Genomic DNA, 12,672 nt, shown 5'->3' on the forward strand with positions numbered 1-12,672 from the left:
CGCGCTCGTGGCTGGACGCTCTGGCGTTGGGAGCCAGGACGCCTGGGTTCCATTCCCAGCTGGGGGGGTTCTAGGAGCCAGGATGTCTGGGTTCCATTCCCAGCTGGGGGAAGGGTTCTAGGAGCCAGGGTGCCTGGGTTCCATTCCCAGCTGGCGGAAGGGTTCTAGGAGCCAGGATGCCTGGGTTCCATTCCCAGCTGGGGGAAGGGTTCTAGGAGCCAGGATGCCTGGGTTCCATTCCCAGCTGGGGGGAGGGTTCTAGGAGCCAGGATGCCTGGGTTCCATTCCCAGCTGGGGGAAGGGTTCTAGGAGCCAGGGTGCCTGGGTTCTATTCCCAGCGGAGGGGAGAGTTCTAGGAGCCAGGATGCCTGGGTTCCATTCCCAGCTGGGGGGAGGGTTCTAGGAGCCAGGATGCCTGGGTTCCATTCCCAGCTGGGGGGGTTCTAGGAACCAGGATGCCTGGGTTCCATTCTCAGCTGCGGGGGGAGGATTCTGGGAGCCAGGGTGCCTGGGTTCCATTCCCAGCTGGGGGAAGGGTTCTAGGAGCCAGGATGCCTGGGTTCCATTCCCAGCTGAGGGGAGGGTTCTAGGAGCCAGGATGTCTGGGTTCCATTCCCAGCTGAGGGGAGGGTTCTAGGAGCCAGGATGTCTGGGTTCTTTTCCCATGGGGTTCTGAGAGCCAGGGTGCCTGGGTTCTTAAACTCGGGGGTGGAGAGTTCTGGGAGCCAGAATGCTGGGATGGGCTGGACACATACTGACGGTGCCAGCCCCCACTAATCCCCCAGGCTGTGTCACTCAGAGGAGGGGGTAAGATGGGGGGAAAGCAGAGTTGGGAAGAGATAGGATGAAGCGGGGGTTGGGGTGGATTGGGAGAAGGATGTTAAAACAGTTAACCAAGGTAAACATGAGGCTTACCATTATGCTTAATGATTAACCAGCCCCTGCCAGTGACCTCCTGTGACACACAGCCTCGCTAGGGGCGGGCAGCCGTGGCTGCAGTACCCTGTGGCTACAATGGGACTGGGTAATGAGCCCAGAGTTAAAATGGTTAAATGAATTAGGGGGATGTGCCCCTTGCTCGCTGTGTTTGCCAACCCCCTGTCTCGGGGTAAGCAACCCTGGGCCAGGCTGTGGCTGCAGCCTCCTCTCTACCTCCCCCTCCGCCAGCCAGCCCCCTTCTTCCTCCTCACCCCCCACTGTGGCCTAACCATAATGCCAGTGGCCAGGCCATGGTGCATGTGAGGCCTGGCTCACAGGCCCAGTTTTTCCCCCATGCACTTGGAGGGGCCGGACCTGAGTCATGCCTGCCCAGTTTTCCCACAGGGAGGGAGGGACTGGGCCTGAGTTACACTGGCCCCAGGCCCAGCTTTCCCTCCAGCCACAGGGAAGGGGAGGGTTACCACTGCCAAAAATCTGCCTTTGGCAGCAAATGCGCCACAAGCAGCAGCTTGGCAACCTCAGCCCTTTATGTGGGCCCTGGGAAGGGCCAGGCTGGAGGTGGGTGGGGCATGTTCCTGTGGGATGCAGAGTGACCTGATGACATCACTCTGTCATCCCACAGGAAAAACTTTTTTATAAGTATAGTAAGATGAGAACTATTTTAGCATCCCTAACTGGGGGCAGAGCAGAGTGGGAAGAGGCAAAACATGTACAACAGGGTTTTGTCACGGGCCCTGCAGCCCCCTTATGGATGGTACTGCTGGGCACAGCCCACAGGGGCTCAGCCTAGGGATGGGGCTGACCACCAGGGCAGATGCTGCCCCATACGAAGCATGCAGCTGCCTAGAGCACCACAAAATTTGGTGCTCCAAATTTTGTGGTGTCCTGTGTAGTTTGTGAATCAGTAGGGATAGATCGCCCTGTCACCCACCTGCCCTGTGCTCCAGGGCTGGGCAGGCAGGGGCCAAGGGCCATGCGCCATCTGCTTTCCTCATTCTCCTCAGCAACTGTGGAGGGGCTATCCTGGGACAGGGCATGGGACTGGTGGCTGCGCTGGGGAAGGGGGTCTGGGTGCTATAGGGTGTGGAAGAGGTGGGATTTCAAGCAGAAGGGGTGGGGCTGGGGGATAGTCTTTCCAATCCAGGGTTCACCCACTGCCTGTGGATACATGGTTCCTTACACCAAAGATCACAGCAATATTCAGATTACTCTCAGCTCCAAAAGCCCAGTCACTTACTCCTGGTCAGTTGCACCTTAGATCTCACACCAAAGGCAATGCTGCAACCAATCCTATAATAAGCTATCTAGAGATTTATAACATCAGAAAAGGTAGGAACAGTTACTTACAATATTAAAGCAGCTAATCACAGACACACAAATGAGTTCCAATCTTAAATTTCAAGAAGTAACAGAAGCTGATGGAATAAGCAAGCCCTATATGTCCTTGAAGGCTAACCCAGGTAATCCTCACTCCAAGGCTACGTCTAGACTGGCATGATTTTCTGCAAATGCTTTTAACGGAAAAGTTTTCCGTTAAAAGCATTTGCGGAAAAGAGCGTCTAGACTGGCACAGATGCTTTTCTGCAAAAGCACTTTTTGCGGAAAAGCGTCCGTGCCAATCTAGATGCACTTTTGCGCTAAAAAGCCCCGATGGCCATTTTCGTGATCAGAGCTTTTTTGCGCAAAACAAATCTGAGCTGTCTACACTGGCCCTTTTGCGCAAACGCTTTTGCGCAAAAGGACTTTTGCTCGAACGGGAGCAGCATTGTATTTCCACAAGAAGCACTGATTTCTTACATGAGATCCTCAGTGTTCTTGCGGAAATTCAAGCGGCCAGTGTAGACAGCTGGCAAGTTTTTCCGCAAAAGCAGTTGCTTTTGTGGAAAAACTTGCCAGTCTAGACACAGCCTAAGAGTCTAAGCAGCATGATAGATAGAGTTTGTCCTTGTTTGGTCTTTTTAATTCTTTCCCAAATCTGTTTTGGGCTATGAATTCAACTAGTGGGAGGAATGTGATTGCACATCTCTTTGTGTGGAGGAGGTGAGGGGACCAATGCACAAAATCTTGTTTCCTGTTCCGCAACAGTTTCTCTGGTGTTACTGAGTCTTCTTTTGTTGGGCAGGTGATAACACTTCCTGTTGGAAACAAGTATTTCACACTTTGCAATGCTTCTCTCCTCTGGTGATTTGCAGTTACAAAGCAAACTCTGTAATATTACTTTGTGACTTAGCCCACAGGTATTATAAGCGAAATGAATGTACCCAGAAATGTACAAGCATTCCAGAAAGTCTAAACTCTGAGCCTGTTTTTATAACTCTGCTAGCTGTGTAATGGTACGAACACACGGAGCAGCCATATGGCTCCAGCTATTTGTCAGTGTTCGGTGAGACCTAGGGGCCTAAGCATGAACTGGCCACTCTTCTGCCAGTATCATAGCGTCCTAAATGTTACTAGACACACACAACACACAAGGTAGATCAACATTATCTCCATTGCACAGATGGGGAGTGACTTATCCATTTGAGTTCTCAAAGGGGAAGCTGTGTTAACTTTAAAAAACTTTAAAAAACAAGCGGTCCTGTAGCACCTTACACTATATATATATTTTTGTTAGTCTCAAAGGTGCTACAGGACTACTCGTAAGTTTTTTTTATCCATTTGAGGGACAGCCGTGTACAGATCCAGGTATCCAGGTATCCTGACTCTTCCTGATTGTATCCTTCCTCTCATACAGTGCCACCATCCCTTTAAAACAGACCCTACAATAAGTGAAATAACAACGGCCAGGAATTTATATATGTAAGTTGAAAGTTCTACTTTGTATTTCCTCACAAATCTTCTGTCCCTCCCCACACTTCCCCCGTTCCTGCAACGAGAAGAACAAAAGTAACTCCTGGCAAAATTATGTTTGTATTTAAAATACATATTTTCAGACCAGGAGCAGAGAAACAGGTAGATTAGGGGTCTGTCTCATCTGCTATTCTGCCTCTAACTGTAGCCAGTGCCAGATGTTTCATAGAAACATGAATTGGAAAAGCATGGCATGACCTGTCCACTGAATAAGTTGTTTCCTGATCCCCATTAGTTAGAGGCTGGTGTGTGCCTTGAAGCTAGAAGGGATGGCAGTTCTCACTTTTTTGTTCTTTCTTTAATCATGGCTAGTATCAAATCTAGATATTCCTATTGTTCATATCAATATGTGATCCTTTTCTGGATTCCGCTAAGCACCTGGCCTCCACAATATCTTGTAGCAATGAGTTCCACAGATTAATGGTTCCGTCTATAAAAAGATTAAGGGGTATGTCTATACTGCAATTGGAACAGCACATGAAGGCATGCTGGAGCTAGCTGTGATTGGTCTAGCTTGCTAAAAAATAACAGTACACAGGCTTGCCATCCCAGTGCATACCTTGGATCATGGGGTGTCTGCTTGAGACCTAATCAACCCTCTCTCTACCCACTATTAAACCTGACATGGATGCACCCCTGGGCGCTCACCACTAAAAATAAAAAAAGAACCGTCTGCGGCTGATAAAGCACCTCCCACCTTAGGAATGGCCTAACAAGAGAGAGAGCAGCCAATGTTGTAAAGCACAGACACCCAGGCACTGGGAGATTAGGAAGGATGCAGAAAGAGACTCAACTCAATTTCAAATGGTGAGATTAGCTCTGACCAGCTGTTTTTATGCATAACCAGAAAAGGGCATGACTGGGACATGAAAAATAAAATGTAAACAAAAAAATGGACAGGAAGGAGGACGCAAAGAGGCCAGTGAGTAACTAGTTAAAACGTTGGTTACTTAGGGGTGGGGGATACTGTGAAGGGTTTAGTAAACTTGAAGGAGGTTGCTAGTTTTGCCTATAGCATGTCACTGAAAAGCCGTGCTCTGTGGGAACTATTTCTGGACGGCCATTCTACATCCAACGGCTGGAACTCTGTCCCTGGCCCCTTTGCACAACCCTGACGTGCAACAGAATTGCCGGGATCCCCCAGACAAGCAGATCCCAAGTGGCCATCAGGTGAAATGTATCTGCGCTTTGGAAGTGGTGAGCATAACAGATTTCTTGGTAAGGCTCTTTCATTGGGAAAAGGGCATGCAGCCCCATAGAGGGCCTCCTCACCTGATCAATATTCCCTCTAATCTTTTCCATACATGTGCAGATTGTTTTCATGTGCAGAATAATTTTTTCCATGCATCATGGCATGTGTAGATGTGCACCACCAGTGGAAAGAAAAAACCTAGCTATGGGCACTCTGCTAATCAGATGGGGAGCATTTGAGTCTCTTCTGAGCTGCTGCACAGCTTACAGGGAGCACTGCCCCAAAGACCCATGGGTAGGGATGGGTACTTAAACTGACCAGGTTTCTCCCTGAGCCTCATGGGAAAGGGACGATACCTTGACCCTTTAGTAGGGAAAGGCTGGGGGTGCCTTTGTAAACTGTGTCATGCCTTGAGCCTTGAGAGTGCAGGAAACGGGGATTGTCCCAGGGTCGTCAGACCTTATGAGGTGTACACAAGAGTGGCTACAGTACTAGTGTAAATAACCCAACTCAATCAAAGCTAGCTCGGCTATCCCTGGATGTGCTGCAGTCGTGTGTGCCAAGTGCAGTGCAGCCTCAGGCCAAGTTCTCAGGTCCTGCTGGCGCAAGGTTATAACTAGGAGCCACAAACTAGAGACCACCCTGGCATTACAACCTCATTTTTCTGACTGAGACATATCCCTGGCTCATCTGGTGGCATGAGGAGGCCCCAGGACTACAGCGCTCATTACCTAGACATGCACCCTTGAATTCTCCAGCTGAGACACAATAAATAGAGCTCCAATCATTCTCAGGCAGGGACGCTGTGAAATTAAATAAGGTTCCATCTGAGCAGTTCTTACAGAGCTCAGCTCAACCTGCCTGGCAGGGTCATATGGGAGCAAAGAAACCCATTTCCCAGGGTGCTTTCCTCAGATCTGCGCTTCTTCAAATCCTATAATGGGCCTGCCTGCCCTGAAAACCTCACCAGCTGGCGATTTGTCCTGGTGCAGCTTGGATTGACTGGTGTGTGAGCTGTAAAGCTGCCCAGGGGAGCTGTAGTTGGATGAATACACCACGGCTCTGGGACTAAGCGTAGCAGCCTGAACGGAGCCACATCGCACCAGCATGCAACTCTGGTCACCTGACTAGCAGAGAGTCCAAATAAAAGGTCCGATCCTTCCCTACAATGTGTCCTGTTTGGACCTGGACAGTCCCCTTTTTTTAAGCCCTGGCCTGGCCTTCCTGCCTTTTTCTGGGTGGAATGTGCCTGGAGGAGAGCAAGCTGTGATGTCAGCCCCTTGTGGGAGGGGAGGAAGGGCTTGTTCAGGGCTCCAGCGGCAGCAGCTGTGCAGGGGTTGGCAGGGGACAAGTGAGTCCAGCCTTGTGGGGGAACAAGGGGAGAAACAAGAAGGAGTCCAGATATCAGCAACTCCAGCCTCACAGGGAATCCGGGTGAGCTGCTTGGGTCAGCCCATGTGTTGTCCCATTTTCCCTTTAGGAAATGTGATCTCCCCACTAACAAAGCCTCAGCGAGGCCAGGATGTGGCTGTCCAGGTGACTGTCCCTCTCTAGGCGACCAACAAGGGCCCTATTCATAGATGATAAAGCCAGAAGGCATCCTCTCATCTGTGATCCTCTTGTCTGGCTTCCTGCATAACACTTTTATAGTTTCAGTCCCCTTGAAAACCATTTCCAGCTGAAAACTGGGAGGCAAATAGTCCATGGGGAAAGATGTTCCTTGCTGGGGTGGGGATCCACCTGTTTTGAGCTTCCTTTGTTTTCCCTTCCTGCTTGGTGATTCTGTTCACTGCTTAAATGCCAATCAAGGCAAGCACCCATTCCTTTGCCTAGGACAGACCTGTTTTCCAATTTGGGTGGGGCAGGCCTGTGGAGTGTAGAACATAAGAACAGCCATACTGGGTCAGACCAAAGGTCCATCCAGCCCAGTATCCTGTCTGCTGACAGTGGCCAATGCCAGGTGCCCCAGAGGGAGTGAACTAAACAGGTAATGATCAAGCGATCTCTCTCCTGCTGTCCATCTCCACCCTCTGACAAACAGAGGGTAGGGACACCATTACGTACCCATCCTGGCTAATAGCCATTTATGGACTTAAACTCCATTAATTTATCTAGCTCTTTTTTAAACCCTGTTATAGTCCTAACCTTCACAACCTTCTCCGGCAAGGAGTTCCACAGGTTGACTGTGTGCTGGCTGTATGAAGAAGAACGTCCTTTTATTTGTTTTAAAACAGCTGCCCATTAATTTCATTTGGTGGCCCCTAGTTCTTATATTATAGGAACAAGTAAATAACTTTTCCTTATTCACTTTTTCCACACCACTCATGATTTTATATACCTCTATCATATCCCCCCTTTGTCTCCTCCTTTCTAAACTGAAAAGTCCTAGTCTCTTTAATCTCTCCTCATATGGGACCCGTTCCAAACCCCTAATCATTTTATTTGCCCTTTTCTGAACTTTTTCTAATGCCAGTATATCTTTTTTGAGATGAGGAGACCACATCTGTGTCCAGTATTCAAGATGTGGGCATACCATGGATTTATATAAAGACAATAAGATATTCTCCGTCTTATTTTCTATCCCTTTTTTAAAGGTTCCTAACATCCTGTTTGCTTTTTTGACTGCCGCTGCACACTGCGTGAACATCTTCAGAGAACTATCCATGATGACTCCAAGATCTCTTTCCTGATTAGTTGTAGCTAAATTAGCCTCCATCATATTGTATGTATAGTTGGGGTTATTTTTTCCAATGTGCATTACTTTACATGTATCCACATTAAATTTCATTTGCTATTTTGTTGCCCAGTCACTTAGTTTTGTGAGATCTTTTTGAAGTTCTTCACAGTCTGCTTTGGTCTTAACTATCTTGAGCAGTTTAACATGTGTTAATAACACCATACAAGGAATCTTATAAGTTCACATGCAATCTTGCCACACATTTTATCAAGACAATAGTGCCCACCAAAGCAGGAGTTTTCAGATAATACCCACGAGGCAGACCTTGCACAACGATTATTATAGTAGTAATACAATGGGTAGGAATGGTGTCTCTAGCCTCTGTCTGTCAGAAACTGGGAATGGCTGACAGGGGAGGGAGCACCCGATGATTACCTTAAAAACAAGTAGTCCTGTGCCACCTTAGGGTGAATCTACACAGCACCCAAAACTCAAAATAAGATACGCAATTTGCGCTATGCAAATTGCATATCTAATTTTGATTCTATTTTGAAATAGCTCATTTTGCAATTTGGTGCATCTACACAGTGCCAGATTTTGAAATAACGTACTATTTTGAGACATCCCTTAACCCTCATGAAACAAAGGTTACAAGGATGCCAAAATAGCTTGCCTGTTATTTTGAAAAATATTTCAAAATAATGGGTGGCTTGTTAAGACATGAGGTAGCTATTTTGGGATACCTCCAGTGTTCTGAAATAGCCACTCAGTGTAGATGTACCCTTAGAGACTAAACAAAATATATAGAATCATGAGCTTCCATGGGTAAAACCCACTTCATCAGATGAATTGGAGTGGAAATAACAGAAACCAAGATACAGCAGAAGAAGTATCTATCAATTGTAGGACCCATGTTAATGAGGCTAATTAGGTGGGCTGGATGTGTCCCGTATAAAGCTTTTAATGTGGAAATGCAGATGTTAAAGGCAGGAGAAATTGGCTTTGTAACGCACCAACCAGTCCATGTCTTTGCTCAAGCCCTGGTAATGGTGTCAAATCTGTAGATGAATTCTAGTTCTGCAGACTCTCTCTGCAATTGGTTAGTGAAACTCCTTTGTAGAAGAATGGCTGCTTTTAAATCCACAACTGAGTGACCAGGCAAGTTAAAATGTTTCCCTACAGATTTATATGTGTTTCCATTTCTGGTAACCACCCGCTCCCCGTTTAATCAGTTAACTGGTTAAACATTATGTTTAACCAGTTAACCAATTAAACGGGATTTGACATTGCTACTTCAATTAGATCATTTTTAATCCATTTAATGTTTGCCATGGCGATTTTGTTTTATTCTGTTTTCTTAATCAAAATGTCGGGCCGTACTGACTCAAGCACCTTACATCAATCTAAGTATATGACATTAACTCTCATACTGTTATCAACCAAATATCTAATTGTATCAAGGAAAAGAGCAGGTTAGTCTGACAGGAGCTATTCTCTATAACCCAAAGTTCATTGGCATTATATTACCCTATGTTAATTCATTAATTACTGAATCCTGTTTCAGCTGTTCCCTTATTTTACCTGGGATTGATCTTAAGCTGACAGGCCTATAATTATGTGTGTCATCCTCCTTACCCATTTTAATTAATGTCACAGCATTAATTTCCTTTTAGTCTTCTGGAAGTTCCCTACTATTCCAAGAGTTATTGAAAATCAACATTAATGGTCCAGTGAGCACAATCGGCAGCTCTTTTAAAACTCTTGGATGCAAGTGGTCTGGACTGAGTCATTTAAAAATATCTAACTTCAGTAGTAAGCAGGGGGCAGGATCTCGGGGGGAAGAAGCAGCATGGACATGGTACCCTGGGGAAGGGCAGCACAATGTCTCCCCCCACTTTTGGGGAGCTTCTGCTGCTCCTGGTCTGGTTTGGAGGAGGGGTAGACCTCAGGCACTGACATTTTTTCTGGGGCATAGCTGAGTTGTGGTGGGCTCTCATCCATGGAGCCCAGCAGTGGACTCCCTGAGTCCATACCCAGGCACTGCAGTGAGGAGCCGGCTGAAGGGTCTGAGCCAGGCACCTGAGAGCCTCCTGGGGCGCCCCAACCAGTAGAGCACTGGACCGGTGGGACCTCAGTGGCTCTGGTGCTCCATGCTCAGCCCAGGTTTTGCTGGGACGGGGCCAAGCCTGCCATCTGGCCAGGGCCCAACGGGTTCACTGATTCTTAGCCCACTCACTCTCAGTATTCAACTACGGGTGCCCGGCTGCTCCTGCTGTGTGGAGCCCACTGCTAGCAGTATCCTGTGGCTGCTCCCGCAGGCCCCAATCCTGGAGCTTGGTGGCGCTGGCGGCGTCCCCCCATCCTGTTTCCGAAGGGCTGGCAGGCACAGGGGCTGCAGCTGCTGCTGAACTGACTCAGAGGCTGGTTCTGGGCCAGCGGCTGCTAGTCCCAGTGCAATCCTTGTGTGAGGGAGCCAGTGGGAGGGGAGAAGGGGCCGAGGGAGGTACCGGCCTGAGCCCGAACTGCGTGAGGGGCCAGTCACAAACCCAGCGATGGCAGGCGAGGCCGAGTGCTTGAGCCCTCTGATAACTTCCCAGACCTGGCGGGGGGAGATTCCAGCCCTTGATCCCATTTCCCGGCTGCCCCGTCAGGGTGTAGGGATCAGTGGCTGGCACAGACTGGGGACAAGACGGCCTGTCAGGTCCCAACAGAGGCACTGGAGGGGCCGTTGTGGGAGGAAACATCAAGGCCCTGCTTCTGCTATGTGATCCGTGCCCCGTCCAGCTCCCCACTGAAATCACTGGGGCTGTTGCGGGGCTGCCTGTCCGGGGCCTGAGCTATTTCCACCTGACTTGTCTAAGGGGGCCCTGCTCACTGCTGAGTGTGAAGGTATAAACACCAAGGGAGTGGGCATAGGCCAGGGGTGGGAACAGGTGCTGCATCAGCGTTGCGCAAGCGGGTTTTTCTTGCGCAAGAAGGGGCAGTGTAGACGCTCCTTCTTGCACAAGAGCCTCTTCTGAAAAAAATGGTGGCTCATTAGGTATGCAAATGAGGCTCGGCAATATTCCACCCTTAGCCTTGTTTGCATATTACTTGCGCAAGAAGCCGCGAGTGTAGACATAGCCTGTGTGTGTGTGTCTTCCATGACCTGCTGCATCCAAACGGGACACAAAATGGCGGCTTTGCAGCAGAGCTGGGTGTTGGCACAGAAACCAGAGCTCACATTCCCAGCTCCACAGGTGCACTGACTCCCATTGCAGCATTGTACACTCTGCCCGGACTGGGACAACTTTTCAGGCTCTGCTACCATGGGCCTGTCCCTGCCAGTCTGAGCCCTGCTTGTGCTGAAGAGTCATTCTTGGCCCGGTGGAATGGGCTTGGACTGGGATGGGCCATTCTCACCTGGGCTGTGTCTACACTGGTGGGTTGTTGCGCCAGAAGTATGCAAATGAGCCTAATCGTGGAATATCGCTGAGCCTCATTTGCATACCTAATGAGCCGCCATTTTGCGGAAGAGGCTGTTGCGCTAGAAGGAGCTGTCTACACTGCCACTTCTTGTGCAAGAAAAACCCTCTTGCGCAATGTCGTTATTCCTGAAAAAATCAGCGTAGAAGGTTTTTCTTGCGCAAGGAGGGGCAGTGTAGACAGAACCTTCTAGCGCAAGAGCCTCTTCCGCAAAAATGGCGGCTCATTAGGTATGCAAATGAGGCTCGGCAATATTCCATGCTTAGCCTCATTTGCATACTTCTGGCGCAACAACCCTCCAGTGTAGACTAGCCTTGCTGTATCAGGGCCCTGCTGCATCCACAAAGCAATGGGAGGGCAGAGTGGCTAGTGGATGGGGAGCCAGGAAACTCCCCACTCTACCACTGCCGTGCTGTGGGCCGTTGGCCAAGTCACCACCCTTCTCTGAGCCTCAGTTTCACCTCCCTTTTGTGGCTAACTGCACTGAGCTCTCTGGGTGAGGGACTGCCTCTCAGGCATGTTTGTACAGGTCCTAGCACAGTAGGGCCCTCAGCTGGGCTGGGGTTTCTCAGAGGCACTGGGATGTAAACAATGACAAGAAATTTGGCTGCCAGGGAACCCAACTACCCACAGTAACAAACGGCCTTCTCCCAGCCCACAGTCCTGCCCCCCCCCCCCTCAGAGATGGGTGCTGGCTGCCTTAGGGGGTTTGCCAGGAGGCAATGGCTTTTCCCTCACCTCCTCACACCCGCACAACTGGCACACAATTGTCCCCTTGCACACAGTGAGCTGTGAAGTCCCTGTTTGACGTGAGGAGGGCCAGGGGCCAGCTTTGGGGTGTGCAGCTCTGGCCCCGGAGGATCAGGCCTGATTGCTCAGCTGAAGGAAAGTTTCCTTCCACTCCATGGAGCAAAGCCCCATGCACAGAGCCAGGTGGCGGGGCGCTGCCCTTGGTGTGTGTGTGAGATTTAGGAGTCTGGTGTCTGTCCCTCTGCAGGGCGATAACAAGGCTCTTGCACCACCCATGGGACCGTCATCCACACGGGAGCCACATCCCAGGGAGGGACCCCGTAGCACTAGGGATCTGGGGGACGTGCCAGGGGCAGGGTGCCAGAGCATGAACTCCCAGGCAGTGCAACCAGGGCCTGGCTTCCCTGCCAGCTCAGGGCTCATGCCCAGTGTAAAGTCTGTAAAGGGGAGGTCAGAGTGGCTGCTAGTTTGTCTTTTCAGCACTTTGTAGTGGGGGGGGTTGTCACTCACCCCCGAGAGGGGAAGCCCCCTGGAAAAGCTGGGGGAGGGGGGGTGTACCATGTGTGTGCTGCATGTCAGCCTTGCATGGGTGCAGTGGAGATGAGGAGTGGAGCGGCGCAAGGCTGACAATAGAGCCGAGCAGGTGATTTACCCCAGGGCTCCTCGCTTGGGGCCTGGCTTTGTCAGGGACTGAGCTCTGTCTGTCCGACAGCCCTGCTCCTGCCCTCTGGCTCACAGCGCATTCCTCCCGGGGGCCGCGGGGGCCCCTACGCGGCTGCAGAGAATGCTGCCGGACAAA

The sequence above is a fragment of the Pelodiscus sinensis genome, chromosome 24 (genome assembly GCF_049634645.1).
Source record: "Pelodiscus sinensis isolate JC-2024 chromosome 24, ASM4963464v1, whole genome shotgun sequence".
NCBI classification, from domain to species: Eukaryota; Metazoa; Chordata; order Testudines; family Trionychidae; genus Pelodiscus; species Pelodiscus sinensis.